Source organism: Musca autumnalis, unplaced genomic scaffold (genome assembly GCF_047663935.1).
Source record: "Musca autumnalis isolate F117 unplaced genomic scaffold, ASM4766393v1 scaffold_5, whole genome shotgun sequence".
Lineage (NCBI taxonomy): Eukaryota > Metazoa > Arthropoda > Insecta > Diptera > Muscidae > Musca > Musca autumnalis.
Window position 1 is genome coordinate 91,112,057 of NW_027412088.1, and position 11,620 is coordinate 91,123,676.

General features: G+C 35.4%; 1 protein-coding gene across 3 annotated transcripts in view; it reads right to left on the reverse strand.

The window, feature by feature from the left end:
- Positions 1 to 5,564, reverse strand: part of LOC141405822 (uncharacterized) — an 87,507-nt gene extending 81,943 nt beyond the window's left edge. Inside the window, exon 1 of one of the 3 annotated variants that reach the window (XM_073990557.1) lies at positions 4,533 to 5,564. The gene's annotated coding sequence lies outside the window, so the exon portion shown is untranslated. Of the gene's footprint in view, positions 1 to 4,427; positions 4,447 to 4,532 lie in introns of those variants that run through there. The other 2 variants (XM_073990561.1, XM_073990559.1) reach the window with 2 other exon arrangements.
- Positions 5,565 to 11,620: the final 6,056 nt, after the last annotated feature.

Here is an 11,620-nt window from a genome sequence, read left to right on the forward strand (position 1 = left end):
ATTTGATTGTCATTTTTCATCGAATATCGATAGCATGGTACAAATACACAGGTAGCCGCATCGGCAATTGTTGGCAACATAAGATGTCAAAATTTGACATTAATTCAATGCAATTGACACATTATGTTACCATCAGCTGGCATGATAATGCTACCTGTATTATTGTACCATGATCGATAGCTTCAGTCAACAAGTTCCATGAATATGTTTGTGGTTGCCAGGCGGCATAAAAAAATTACTAAGAAATGTAGATATATCAGCCCAGCTGATCGAACTTGAACTGTCAAAATAAAGCCGAAAGCAAATCCAACGTTTGAGTAAAGTCTCTGCTTGTAGGGATCCCTAAACAACTGCTGATAGAAAGTAACAAACGGAGTACATTTCTCATATCAGTGAGTGCACCCCGATTCATACATATAAGCTCAATGATATGGGACCTACACTTTATCGCCGAGTCCGAACGGCGTGTCCTAAGACACCACTTGTAGAGACGTTTTACATGGCTGAAATACTCAGGAAATGTCGCCAACAACACTTCGGTGGGTTTATTTCGGATGGAGTTTACATTTATTTAATATTTAAATATAAAATAATCGTACATTTACATATAACTGGATTTAGTAAATCCACATTGCTTCAAATGTCAAATAAATCCTCATAAATTTATAGCTGATTTAGACTATTGGACATATAGCTGATTTAGACTATTATACATAAAACCTCATCTGGATTTAATAAATCCATTACAAATCTCGCATCATTTATATATACCATTAAGAGGATTAAAGCTCCAGTCAATTGTTGGTACTTTTTTGGAAGCTTTCAGATTTGTTTCTACAAAACTGTGTTGTAATGGAGGATTTGTGTCGGATTAGAAACAATAAATACGAGGATTTAATTTTGTACGATAAATCTAGCTGATTTTGATAAATGATAACTCTAGCGGATTTAGAAAATAAATCCCGATTATGCGCTAAATCCGTATAGGTAATGGGAAGCAATAATCGATTTTTCGGCTTTTCGATTTTGGTCTAAAACTAAAAATGCGATCCGAAGATTTGCTTTACCACCAATGAAACCAGGTAACGTAATTTGGTGACTATGTGGGTTCGAGTTCTTGGCTTTCCTTTTTCACTTGCAAATAATTTCCGATCATCAAGCTTAACTCTAAACGAGAAAATTAATAAAAAATCATTAAAAATGATCTTCGCCCTAACAGGCCAAGTTTCAAAAAATAAAAAACAGGCTGAGCCAGGCTGGGATTTGAACCCACGTCCTTGAAAACATATCAAAAAATGTTGCCACGGCGTGTTAGCGTTCAAAGCCAAAACTCATAACTTCAAAGGCAGCGCAAAAAAAGCGTTTGTCGTGAAGAAAATACATTTCTGTGGCCAAGTATCCGCGTAAATGTAAACACACATTTGCATTTGAAAAACGATAAGTTTTAGGACAGAGAAGCCATTACATAGTCGATACGTCCGAAGATTTGCTTTACCACCAATGAAACCAGGTAACGTAATTTGGTGACTATGTGGGTTCGAGCCCTTGGCTTTCCTTTTTCACTTGCAAATAATTTTCAATCATCAAGCTTAACTCTAAACGAGAAAACTGATAAAGAATCATTAAAAATGATCTTCGCCCTAACAGGCAAAATTTCAAAAAATAAAAATGCGAGAATTTGGTCTGGCGATTATTTCAGTTGGCCTAAAACTCGACTTTCGACTTTTTCATAACAGCAGCAAAACGATTATTCGTCGATTTTCGAGTTTTCTTTTGAAACTTCAAAACCGCTAAGTCGCATCAAAATAATTTGTGGTTGCCTGATGACCGACAAAAATGAACCGACACACTGACAAGCAACCGATTATTTGACCAAAACTGCAGTCAAAACTGATCGCGTGTACCCCGCTTATGGGCAAACTCGAAAATCGAGCACAAGATAATCGATTATGCTATTTTCACTCCAGACAAAAGTCGACTACGATTTTTAGACTTTTGACTGCAAAAAGTCGATTATTCGATTAATCGAAAGTCGACTTACCTATCAATAATCCGTAGAGTGAACTCATGGTTCATGACTCAAGCTGCTCTTTGCACATTGTTTGTTTTACAGGATGTCGTGTTTTTGTCGTAGAGAGTGGCACCGGACTAAAGACCGGCAGAATGGGATTGGCCTTACCACAGTGTAATACATCCAGTATATAATCGATGGGTGCGGTCCCCAGTTTGTTTCGATTGACTTCGTGCCCGAATATAGTGCAATTTTTTCCCTCTTCGTCCGCTCCTCAACGTTTCTTTTCCATCGCAACTGACAGTGCTGCAAATTGGAGCATTGTCGGTGCCATACCATCAGGGCCAGACCAGTGTCATACCGTCAGGACCAGGGTCATTGTAGCCTTGAAAATGATTCCCTGCTAAGAGGCTTAGAGCCTCAATACTACCAATGGATTTGGGGTCCTCGGAGAATATTCTTTGAAACCTAACTGTGTCGTTGACTCGTTCTATCGAATCCCAGGAATTAATACAAGACTTTCCCTGGGTGCGTTTGATTTCGTTCTTATATTTATTGAAACTCGGCTTGCAAGAGTCCCTAGCAACGTCGAGTTCGGTCGAATGCGCCCTATTATGTAGTTTTCTTGCGATTTTCCTCAGTTGGACAAGATCCTTTTTCCGCCATACCAGGGTAAGAAAGTGGACAGGCGAAGAAGAACGTCAGTCAGGTTGTCCATAGCACTATTCTCATCGTCTGTTTCCATATTTCCAATAATTGTGTGTACCTGTCCTAACCCTGCGTCTACACATGACAGGACAGTTGTATTGATTGCCAAAAACCCAAAACAGTTTTAAAGGACGGATCACTAGCCTTGTTATATGTTGGTAAATTAAACTAGTCATACTTGATTGTTTTGAGGAGAAGAAAGATTTTTTTCAAATTTCTCTTTCGTTCAAGATTTGATTCAAAGGTCTAAACTGAATCGTCAAAATGTCTATCCAAATTTTATCTTCTCCATAATAATGTTATAATAGGTATAATTGTTACAACTCCCTATTTGCGGTCTCGGCACTACGGTCCTCAACCCATCCTCTTCCCTAGCCCCCCCATCAGGGCGAACCCGAATTTGAACTGTTACACAATTTATTCATAGCACAAATACATTACAAACATACAAAACTTTGCTTAGGCCAAGGAGTATTGATCTTGCAATCCCACACTTAGCCCATCCACTTATGGTCTCCACAATACTTCTCATTAATTTTTTAGAAACCTCAAACAGCATTTTTCTATAGATCTTTTTGCCGGGTTAACCTTCTTTATGATGATTTATTTGATGTTTGCGCTATGGAATTGACATTTGAAACCCAGTGAGTTTATTAAGTCCGATTTAGTACAAACGGGGTATCACAAGCACACCCACTTAGCTATCACCTACCACTGGATGAGCCCTGTATAACGACTGTAAATTTGCATTACATCTAAACATAATAAATAGTCTGTTCCAGAACTGCAAAATTTTATCGCAAAATAAAAATTTGTAGATTCTTGCTGGTTCTGGAACAGGCATAAAATGTAATTAAAAAAAATACTTGTCAGTTCTTCCAATAAAAAACATGTATAAACCCCTGTTTACATTAAAGCATTTTGCCTGGTTATCCTTCTTTATGAGTATTTATTTGACGTATACGCAATGAATTTGACAATTTAAACACATTGTTTTAACTAAATCCAGTTATGTGTAATCGTACTGTAGGTTTAAAAAACCTCAATTTCCTGAAACTATACACCGTTAACTTTATGTAAACATTAATTTAGAAAATCATTATTTTTTTTCATTCCCAACACCTGTCGCATTGAACTTCCACATATGATTTTGACAGCAAACGATTGACAGTTCTTGGCTACTGTGACAAAGTGTGAACCCCACGCTCGCATACACACAAAGCTATGTGGTAACCCTGTCACATATGCAATCATTAGAGATTGCATCACTGATTTGAGCCAAAAAAGCCAACCAACCCATTACAAGAATCAAAATTTGTATTTGTGACACTTGGCTATCGAATGAAAAAAATGTTATTTTGCATTTGTATGGGTGGTGGATCATGGGTGAATGAGAAGGGCGCTAGACGAAAGAGTTCAAAAAATCCAACGCTGCAGGTGTGGATATGGATAATTATTTACAACCATAAAACATATCTAGTGGACATTTCATTACAGAACACAAAAACACACACCGACGCGTTTCCCAATGGCAGATAAAGAATTTCTTCTCCCACTTTTTATTTACAAAAACAACAACAGCATAACGGCCTGCCGTATTCTTGATTTATTTTTTTTTCTTTTTGCTCTAAAAAAATTATTTGGGTCATTTGTTTTTAGTTTTGTTTTTTTATGGTTTTTTAGAACACAACAACAAAAATGAGCATACCCATTATAAAGGTGTGCTGCTACTTTAAATGGGGGATAGTGGGATGGCATGTTTTGTTGGGTTGTCTTTTCTTGTAATTTTCAAGGGAATTTTTTTTCGACTCACTTTTTAACAACTTTTTAACTGGGTTAAAGCGTGATGAATGTGATCCAATTGATTGCAAGATTAGAGATCCGTTAATGGTAACAGCTTAACGACTTTTTCACGATTTAAAAATAAATTCCTTGGGATAATTGCACTTTTCTTTTATGACTTTTGTTTTTTAACAAAATATTTTTATAGGTTTTAAATTTTTGTTGTTTTTGTTTTTTTTTTTTTTAATTCATTGGTAGAACAAATATCCAATTAAACTTTGTAACGACGACGACAACAATAAATAGTATTGCATTTTTTCGTTCTATTTGCTTGAGATCGTGTGGAAGGCGACATACAGCCAGCGGATTGCAATCCGGATTGCAAAAGGCAACACTTTATATTTTTTGTTTATTTTATTTTCTTCCTTTATATGTAACCGATCGATCGACCCGCTTTACCGACAATGATGATGCTGCTACGAAAGAAGAACTAAGTTGTAGGTCCGACGATAATCATAAGAAGCGTAAAATGACGCGTTGCTTTGTAAGCCCACAAACGCACTGAAAGCATCAACTCAATGAACGAGCGCAACACCGCCTCACCACCGCAATATGTTTCGGTTTTTGCCATCAACGCTTGTGATGATGGTTGGTTGGGCGCTTTGTTTGGCTGAATGTACTTCTTGCTTGACACTGTAACCACAACGGAACCGCCGTTTAACAAACATCCAGAGAAATATTTTTTCGAAAAACAATAAAAACAACGAAACATACGAATTTAACGTAAAAATCAACAAAAAGAAGCTGTATCGTGTGTTGCCGTCGTCAAATTCCGCATCCGCAATGGTCGCAAAACAAAAACATACTGAAATGGCTGGCAATGGGGCCTGGTGTTTCGTTCAAAAAGCAAAACAAACTAGCCAACGAATCAACAAATCTCTGGCAGTAGCAACCAAAACCGTCCGACCACCATCAACAACATTCAAAACGCCCAACTTTTTTGGGATTCTTCTCTATGCTGCACATCAGATCGTCCGTCTTCTATGGGGCCCACCAACAACCCAACAATTGTTCCACAACAACAAGAACAAAATCAGCAAAAACATAAGCAACATGCATGAATGGCATACTCCAAAGCAGGGATGGGAGTTTTGAATTAGATTTAAAATAATTTTTATTCCAAAAAGGGCTTTCTACGACATGAAAGAGAAAGAAAACTACTCCATGGCGACTGCTTCTTTTTTTCCGGATATAAGTCTTATGTCAGACTATGAAAATTTTCATTAACGTGAAAACGAGTTTGTAGGTAAGAGGTGTGAAGGGGGTGAAACTCTGTACACAAGGTTCTGTAATCTGAAATTATTCTTTGTGTTTATATTCGTAACTCTCAAACCAATTCAAAGCAATGAAAATATCAAAATTTTCATAGGATTTCAAATATGTGTGTAGATGTCAATGAAAATTTTGAAGAAAATGGCAAAACGTTTTCAATGAAAATTTTCATAGTCTGGCATAAGACTAATAGAAACCAAGGAAATTTCAACTGCCAACTGAACATTACTTTCACAATATGTACAATATGTCGCACCCGTTCAAAAAAAGGTAGCAACTCAAAATTTTCAAATGTTCACTTTTTATTAAAAACCGATACATATGATCACGATACATATGTATATATGTATAACGGTTAACAGTTATTTTTGTGTTGAAATTACAACCACAATATTGCAATAGTTGTTTTTTACACATTCCGCATAAGTTTCCCGGTTGACAGATAATTTTTTTTAATTAAAACCATGGGACGAGAAAAGAAATTTTGGTAGACTGTAATTTTGAAAGCAAATGATACTTGCAAATACGGCCTTGGACAAGAAACACTTGTGTTTATCGAAGAAATTATGAATAAGATGTGTCATTTAAACATTCTGAAAGATAATTTGAAATGTAGCGGTGAAAAATGTGATTGGGGACAACATTCCAATTTTATCAGGATAATGACCCAAAATTACACATTGTTCGAGAATAGGTGCTATATAACTATCCAAAAGTGATTCAAACACTTCCCCAATCTCCGGATTTGAATCCTATAGAAAATGTATGGAGAATTTTGGAGACAAATATAAAGGCCGCGGCACATACGGTCCGTTGAGCGTCGTGTTACAACGACCACATGAAAACTTCAAGAACTAACTTGGCATAACTTACACTTCTTTTATGTGGTTGTTGTTATAAACGCGTGACGCGACTCACATCGGACCGTATGTGCCGGGGCCATAAGAAGTCATTACATCTCAAGTATAGGATCCCTGAAAATGCCTTACACTGCGTTTACACATGACAGGACAGGTGAGTACATGTATTGATTGCCAAAACCCCAAAACTTTCCTGTGTGACGTAGGCGTCCAGACAACTGCAAAACCAGTTGTAAAATTATGAATGAAAATCGTCGATTTCTTTTTGTTTTCTGTTCACATATTTTGTTTTGTTTTGTTGCATCCCATCCCTTTTGTCTTTTTTGTTATTTGAAATAGATTTGTTTTCATTTGTTCAGAAATGTCCATGATTACTGTCTACGAAAATTACCAGACAGTGCCGAGGCAACTAGCCAAATGTTTGTATGTGTTAGTGAATCACAGTCCCAGACAGTCCCAGTTGTTCAATAAATAGCAATTGTCTACTTTGACATAGGCATGTAACTAGTTACTCATTGATCCCAGTTACTTTACACCCAAAAATGGCACACAAAATAGCCTATAGCCTGCTTTTGCCACTGGAAATGGTCTTCCCTACCTATCATGTCAATTCACTAGTTACAGGTAATGCGGCGTGTATTATATTGACTATTTTACAGACTACCGATGGATAGTGTAATCGACAATGTTTCTCTCTTGTAATCTCTTTTCAACAATATTTCTTTTTTTTTTAACAAAATAGAAAAAAATGTTCTGTCATTTTGTTTATTCATAAATAAGAAAATTATTGATGCGTTTGTTGTGAAAAAATTTAAGATGCAAAAAAGAACGTGTTACGAGCTAAATCATAGAAAGGATGATTAATTTAAGAAGAATATTTATAATATATGTGGTAAGTATTGATACATATCTTGACACAATTCATTATCGCGCCATTTCATTAAACTTCTATACATTTTATTCCAGGAACTTTTGAATGATCTGAAGGACCCACGGGAAAAACATTCCGAGGACCAAATAAACATAAGTCGCTGTATCAAGTAGTCATACACTAGTTCCAGTATCAAGGATCAAGATCTATTTGTATACAAGATTATATTGTCCTTTGTAAAATATTTGCACTCCATGTAATAAAATAAATGACTTCAAGTTACTAGTAGTTTTGGCTATCATTTCTGAGTACCGAACTGACTGGTTACTGGTAATGCAGCGAAGGGACTATTGGGTTTCCCAAGACTATCGATTTGACTGGTTACTGGTAATGCAATGAAGAGACGATTGCCTCTCACACAACTATCGAATTGGGTGGTTACTGGTAATGCAGTGGGGGGACAATAGACCCCTTCCTATGACATCCCCATGTTAAATTCACCAGTCTATAGCATTGCGAGTAGATTGGGTGGTAACTAGGGGTGTTTACCAGTAGCTAGCAAAATTGCTAGTTATTCCCTAGTTACCCGAACAACTGGGGTCTGTCTTGTGTAAACGCTAAGTTACAAGAAGAATGGGGACATCTATCCCAAAAAGGCTCAAAGCTGTAAAGCCCTGAGTACATAAGCTGCCTCGCCTGCTTGCCTTGCTTTCCTGGTTCATTTCTGACATAATCAAAATAAAAGAATAAAGAAGGCCGAGCATGGCAGAACTACCAGGTAGTGGTATCACACCAGCTGATCGAATATAAAAAGTCAAATTCCTTTATAAAAAAATTATTTTTGTTGTAATTTCCCCAACAACATAAAGAAAGTTTTGACATAACATATTCAAAATTTTACGATGCCACTACCTGGTAGTTCTGCCGAGCAAATTTCGAACTGGGTTGCCCTATTCTTTTGTATTCTTTTATCAGAAGAAAGCAAGGCAAGCAGGCGAGGCAGCTTATTTACCCAGGCCTTAAAGGCCTGCGTATTTCATGTAGAAGAATGAAGGCCAGGTACTACCTAATTAAAATGCGATCTTGCGTCTCTTTATTCTGTTACATAACTTAACCCTGCGTTTACAAATGACAGGACAGTTGACTTCATGTATTGATTGTCAAAATCCCACAACTTGCCTGTGTGACATAGACGTCCCGACAACTGCAAAAACAGTTGTAAAATTTTGAATGAAAATCTTCGACATCTTTTTGTTTTCCGTTCACATATTTTGTTTTTGTTCATGTTCTTTTGTTTTCAACACATTTCAATTATTATCTCAATTATTTTTACAAAAATGCCAAAAATTTGTCTTCGTTACTGTCTGTGAAAAAATAATGGACAGCTGGGAGACAAATGTATGTATGTGTTAGTAAATCAGAGTTGTATTTGAAGACAAACTGTCTGGTGTAAACGCCTAGTTAGGCTTGGATAAGCATGAATTTCTCATTGTGTTCGCACCATATCATACCAAGTACTAAACACCTAATAAAGGGCCAAATACATAGGGTCCGTTGTGTGATGCGTTGCGCGTTGAAAAGAACAACCACATGAAAAATGTGTAAGTGATGCTAAGTTTGTTCTTGAATTTTTTATGATTCCGTATTTAGCGTCTTCAGAAACCGACAATTTTTTTCGGATTGAAACCACTTTTGGTTTCTCAATTCAATGGAATTGTAATTTTTGGAAACATGTCACTTTAAAACACTGTAATAGGCCGTTTACATATAACCGGGTTAGCCCAGTGGGTCTGGGTTTCAAATGTCATTTCCATTGTGTATACTTCAAATAAATCCTCATAAAGAAGGTTAACCCTGCAAAAAACTATAATCTAAACGCCGTATAAAAATGATAAAAATATTGTTTTATTAACAAAATCACATTTAATTTCATATTTTTTATAATTTTATTTAAAATATGCGCACATTTCCATTATTTCTCAATCAACGAAACCAATTATTTATTAACAAGGTATTTCCACATAATTTTTTCGTTGTAAATTTGTAAAAACTTAACAATCTAACATTACGAAAGATAGATTGCAGAAACCATGGTATAATAAAGTGGAGGTAGGCCAGTAGTGCGATTCTCTAACTCATTTTTTGAGTTACCGACAATTGTCGGTAAAATTAAAATTCTTATAATTTCGGTAATTATGTTTTTAGTTAAGTTATCGACGAATAAAAACCAGTCGTAAAGTTCTACCGATAGCAAGAGTGTTGTCTACTCTTATTTCAACTTTTCACTCATAATTTTGCGTTTAACTTTTTTAACTCAGAATATGTGTTATAGAATCGCACTACAGGTATGAAAATCACTGAAAAATACAACCCTGTAGCCATGGCTTGAAATGTCAAATGACATAGATCAATAATAAAGGTAGATGTATATGCATAGTTAGTCCGTTTTATAAAAACATATGAAATTTAGAACTTCACTGTTTATGTTAGAAGTATCAAATAGAGTAAAAAATAAAAATCACTTCAGTTATGCTCCAGAATATTATTGCTAGATAAGTGTTCCAAAAATAGCAATGGTTGTACCCAAAACTTAAGACAGTGAAAACAAAAATGCTATTCTCTTATCTTCTACTTGAAAAGTGTGGCTGATCCAACAGCGTGATTGCTGGCATCAGATTTGCAGATACGGCAACACTTTAGCTAGAAATTTCACAATATTTTTAATTTTTCCGTTCCCGTACTTTTAGAACAAATTTCAATAAATATTAATACTTGACAAATCGTTCTTTCGCAAGTATTATTACATATTAAAAAATCAACAATTTAATTTAGCCACGCAAATAAAATTTTTTGTCCTGGTTTTCAATTTTAAGATATAGTGTTAAAGCAGTCTGTTGTTGGAATAATTCACGGATGCATCTACCTTTCTAATTGCATAAAGTCAACAACAGTAAAAAATAAGTCTGTCTGGTTACTTTCCCAGCAAGAATTGTCCAGCAAGAACTTTCTCAGAGAGTAAGGGGTTTTTATTCTCTTTTGCTAGAAAATTGTAAAAAGTAAACAGACACCTTCCCAGCAAAAACCAGCAAGCAATCAGCTGACTTGCCAAAACAGAACAATTTGTCCGCCAACAAAGGAAGCAAACACGTTGTATTTTATTAAAAAAGAAAATGAAACAAAAAAGTATTTTTCCACTTTACAAATTAGTTCTCCATAAAACAATACAATTAGACTATGTTATTTCCACAATAAAATTGTTTTTAATGTTCACAAACATAAATCAACAAAAAACAAAAAACGGTTGATTGATTGTTTTCAGGAAGAAGAAGAGCTTGCAAGTGCTTGCTAGAAGAAATTTGTCCAGCAAGAATTTGCAAGCTCTCAGTGAAAGAACTGTCAAAATGTCTCTCTCGAACCGCTCTCTTTTGCTGGTTTTTTGTGTTAACAGACGACTTCCAGCAACAATTGGTACAAATTGTTACAAATTTTAGGGTAACCAGACACAGCTAATGTCAACACTGCTTTCGGCAGAATAGGCCAAAACAAGAAAAAAATTTAATCAGCTGTTAGCTGTAGCCAACCTTATAAATTATTGTACCATTGGAGAACCAATAGAAAAATTGAAAATCCAATAAAAAAATAACTTTATTTTCGCACAAAAAAAGCTTTCTTTAGAACAGAGACAGAGTTATTTTGCATTAAAAATGTCCTAATTTGAATTAATTTTTCACCCTGACAGACGATAGTATCTGCATTTATGAAACAGCTGTTTGTGTTGTTTGTTTGTACCCAGCAGACCATTTCATAAAGCTTTACAAAAGTTCGACAAAATATGCGAAACAAATACACTTTCTACCTTTGATCTTTTCACCACGATGAAACAAAAATAAATTTAATTTATTCGCGATATTTTTGAGTCTTTTTAATGTTATAAAAATATTGCAAAACTTCAAAAAACATTTGAGGAAGATATAATTTTCGATAGAATTGGTATGGTGGGTAATGCAATTTTTTGTGAAAATAAAAATTTGAAAAAGATTTTTTTAGAAGGCGTGA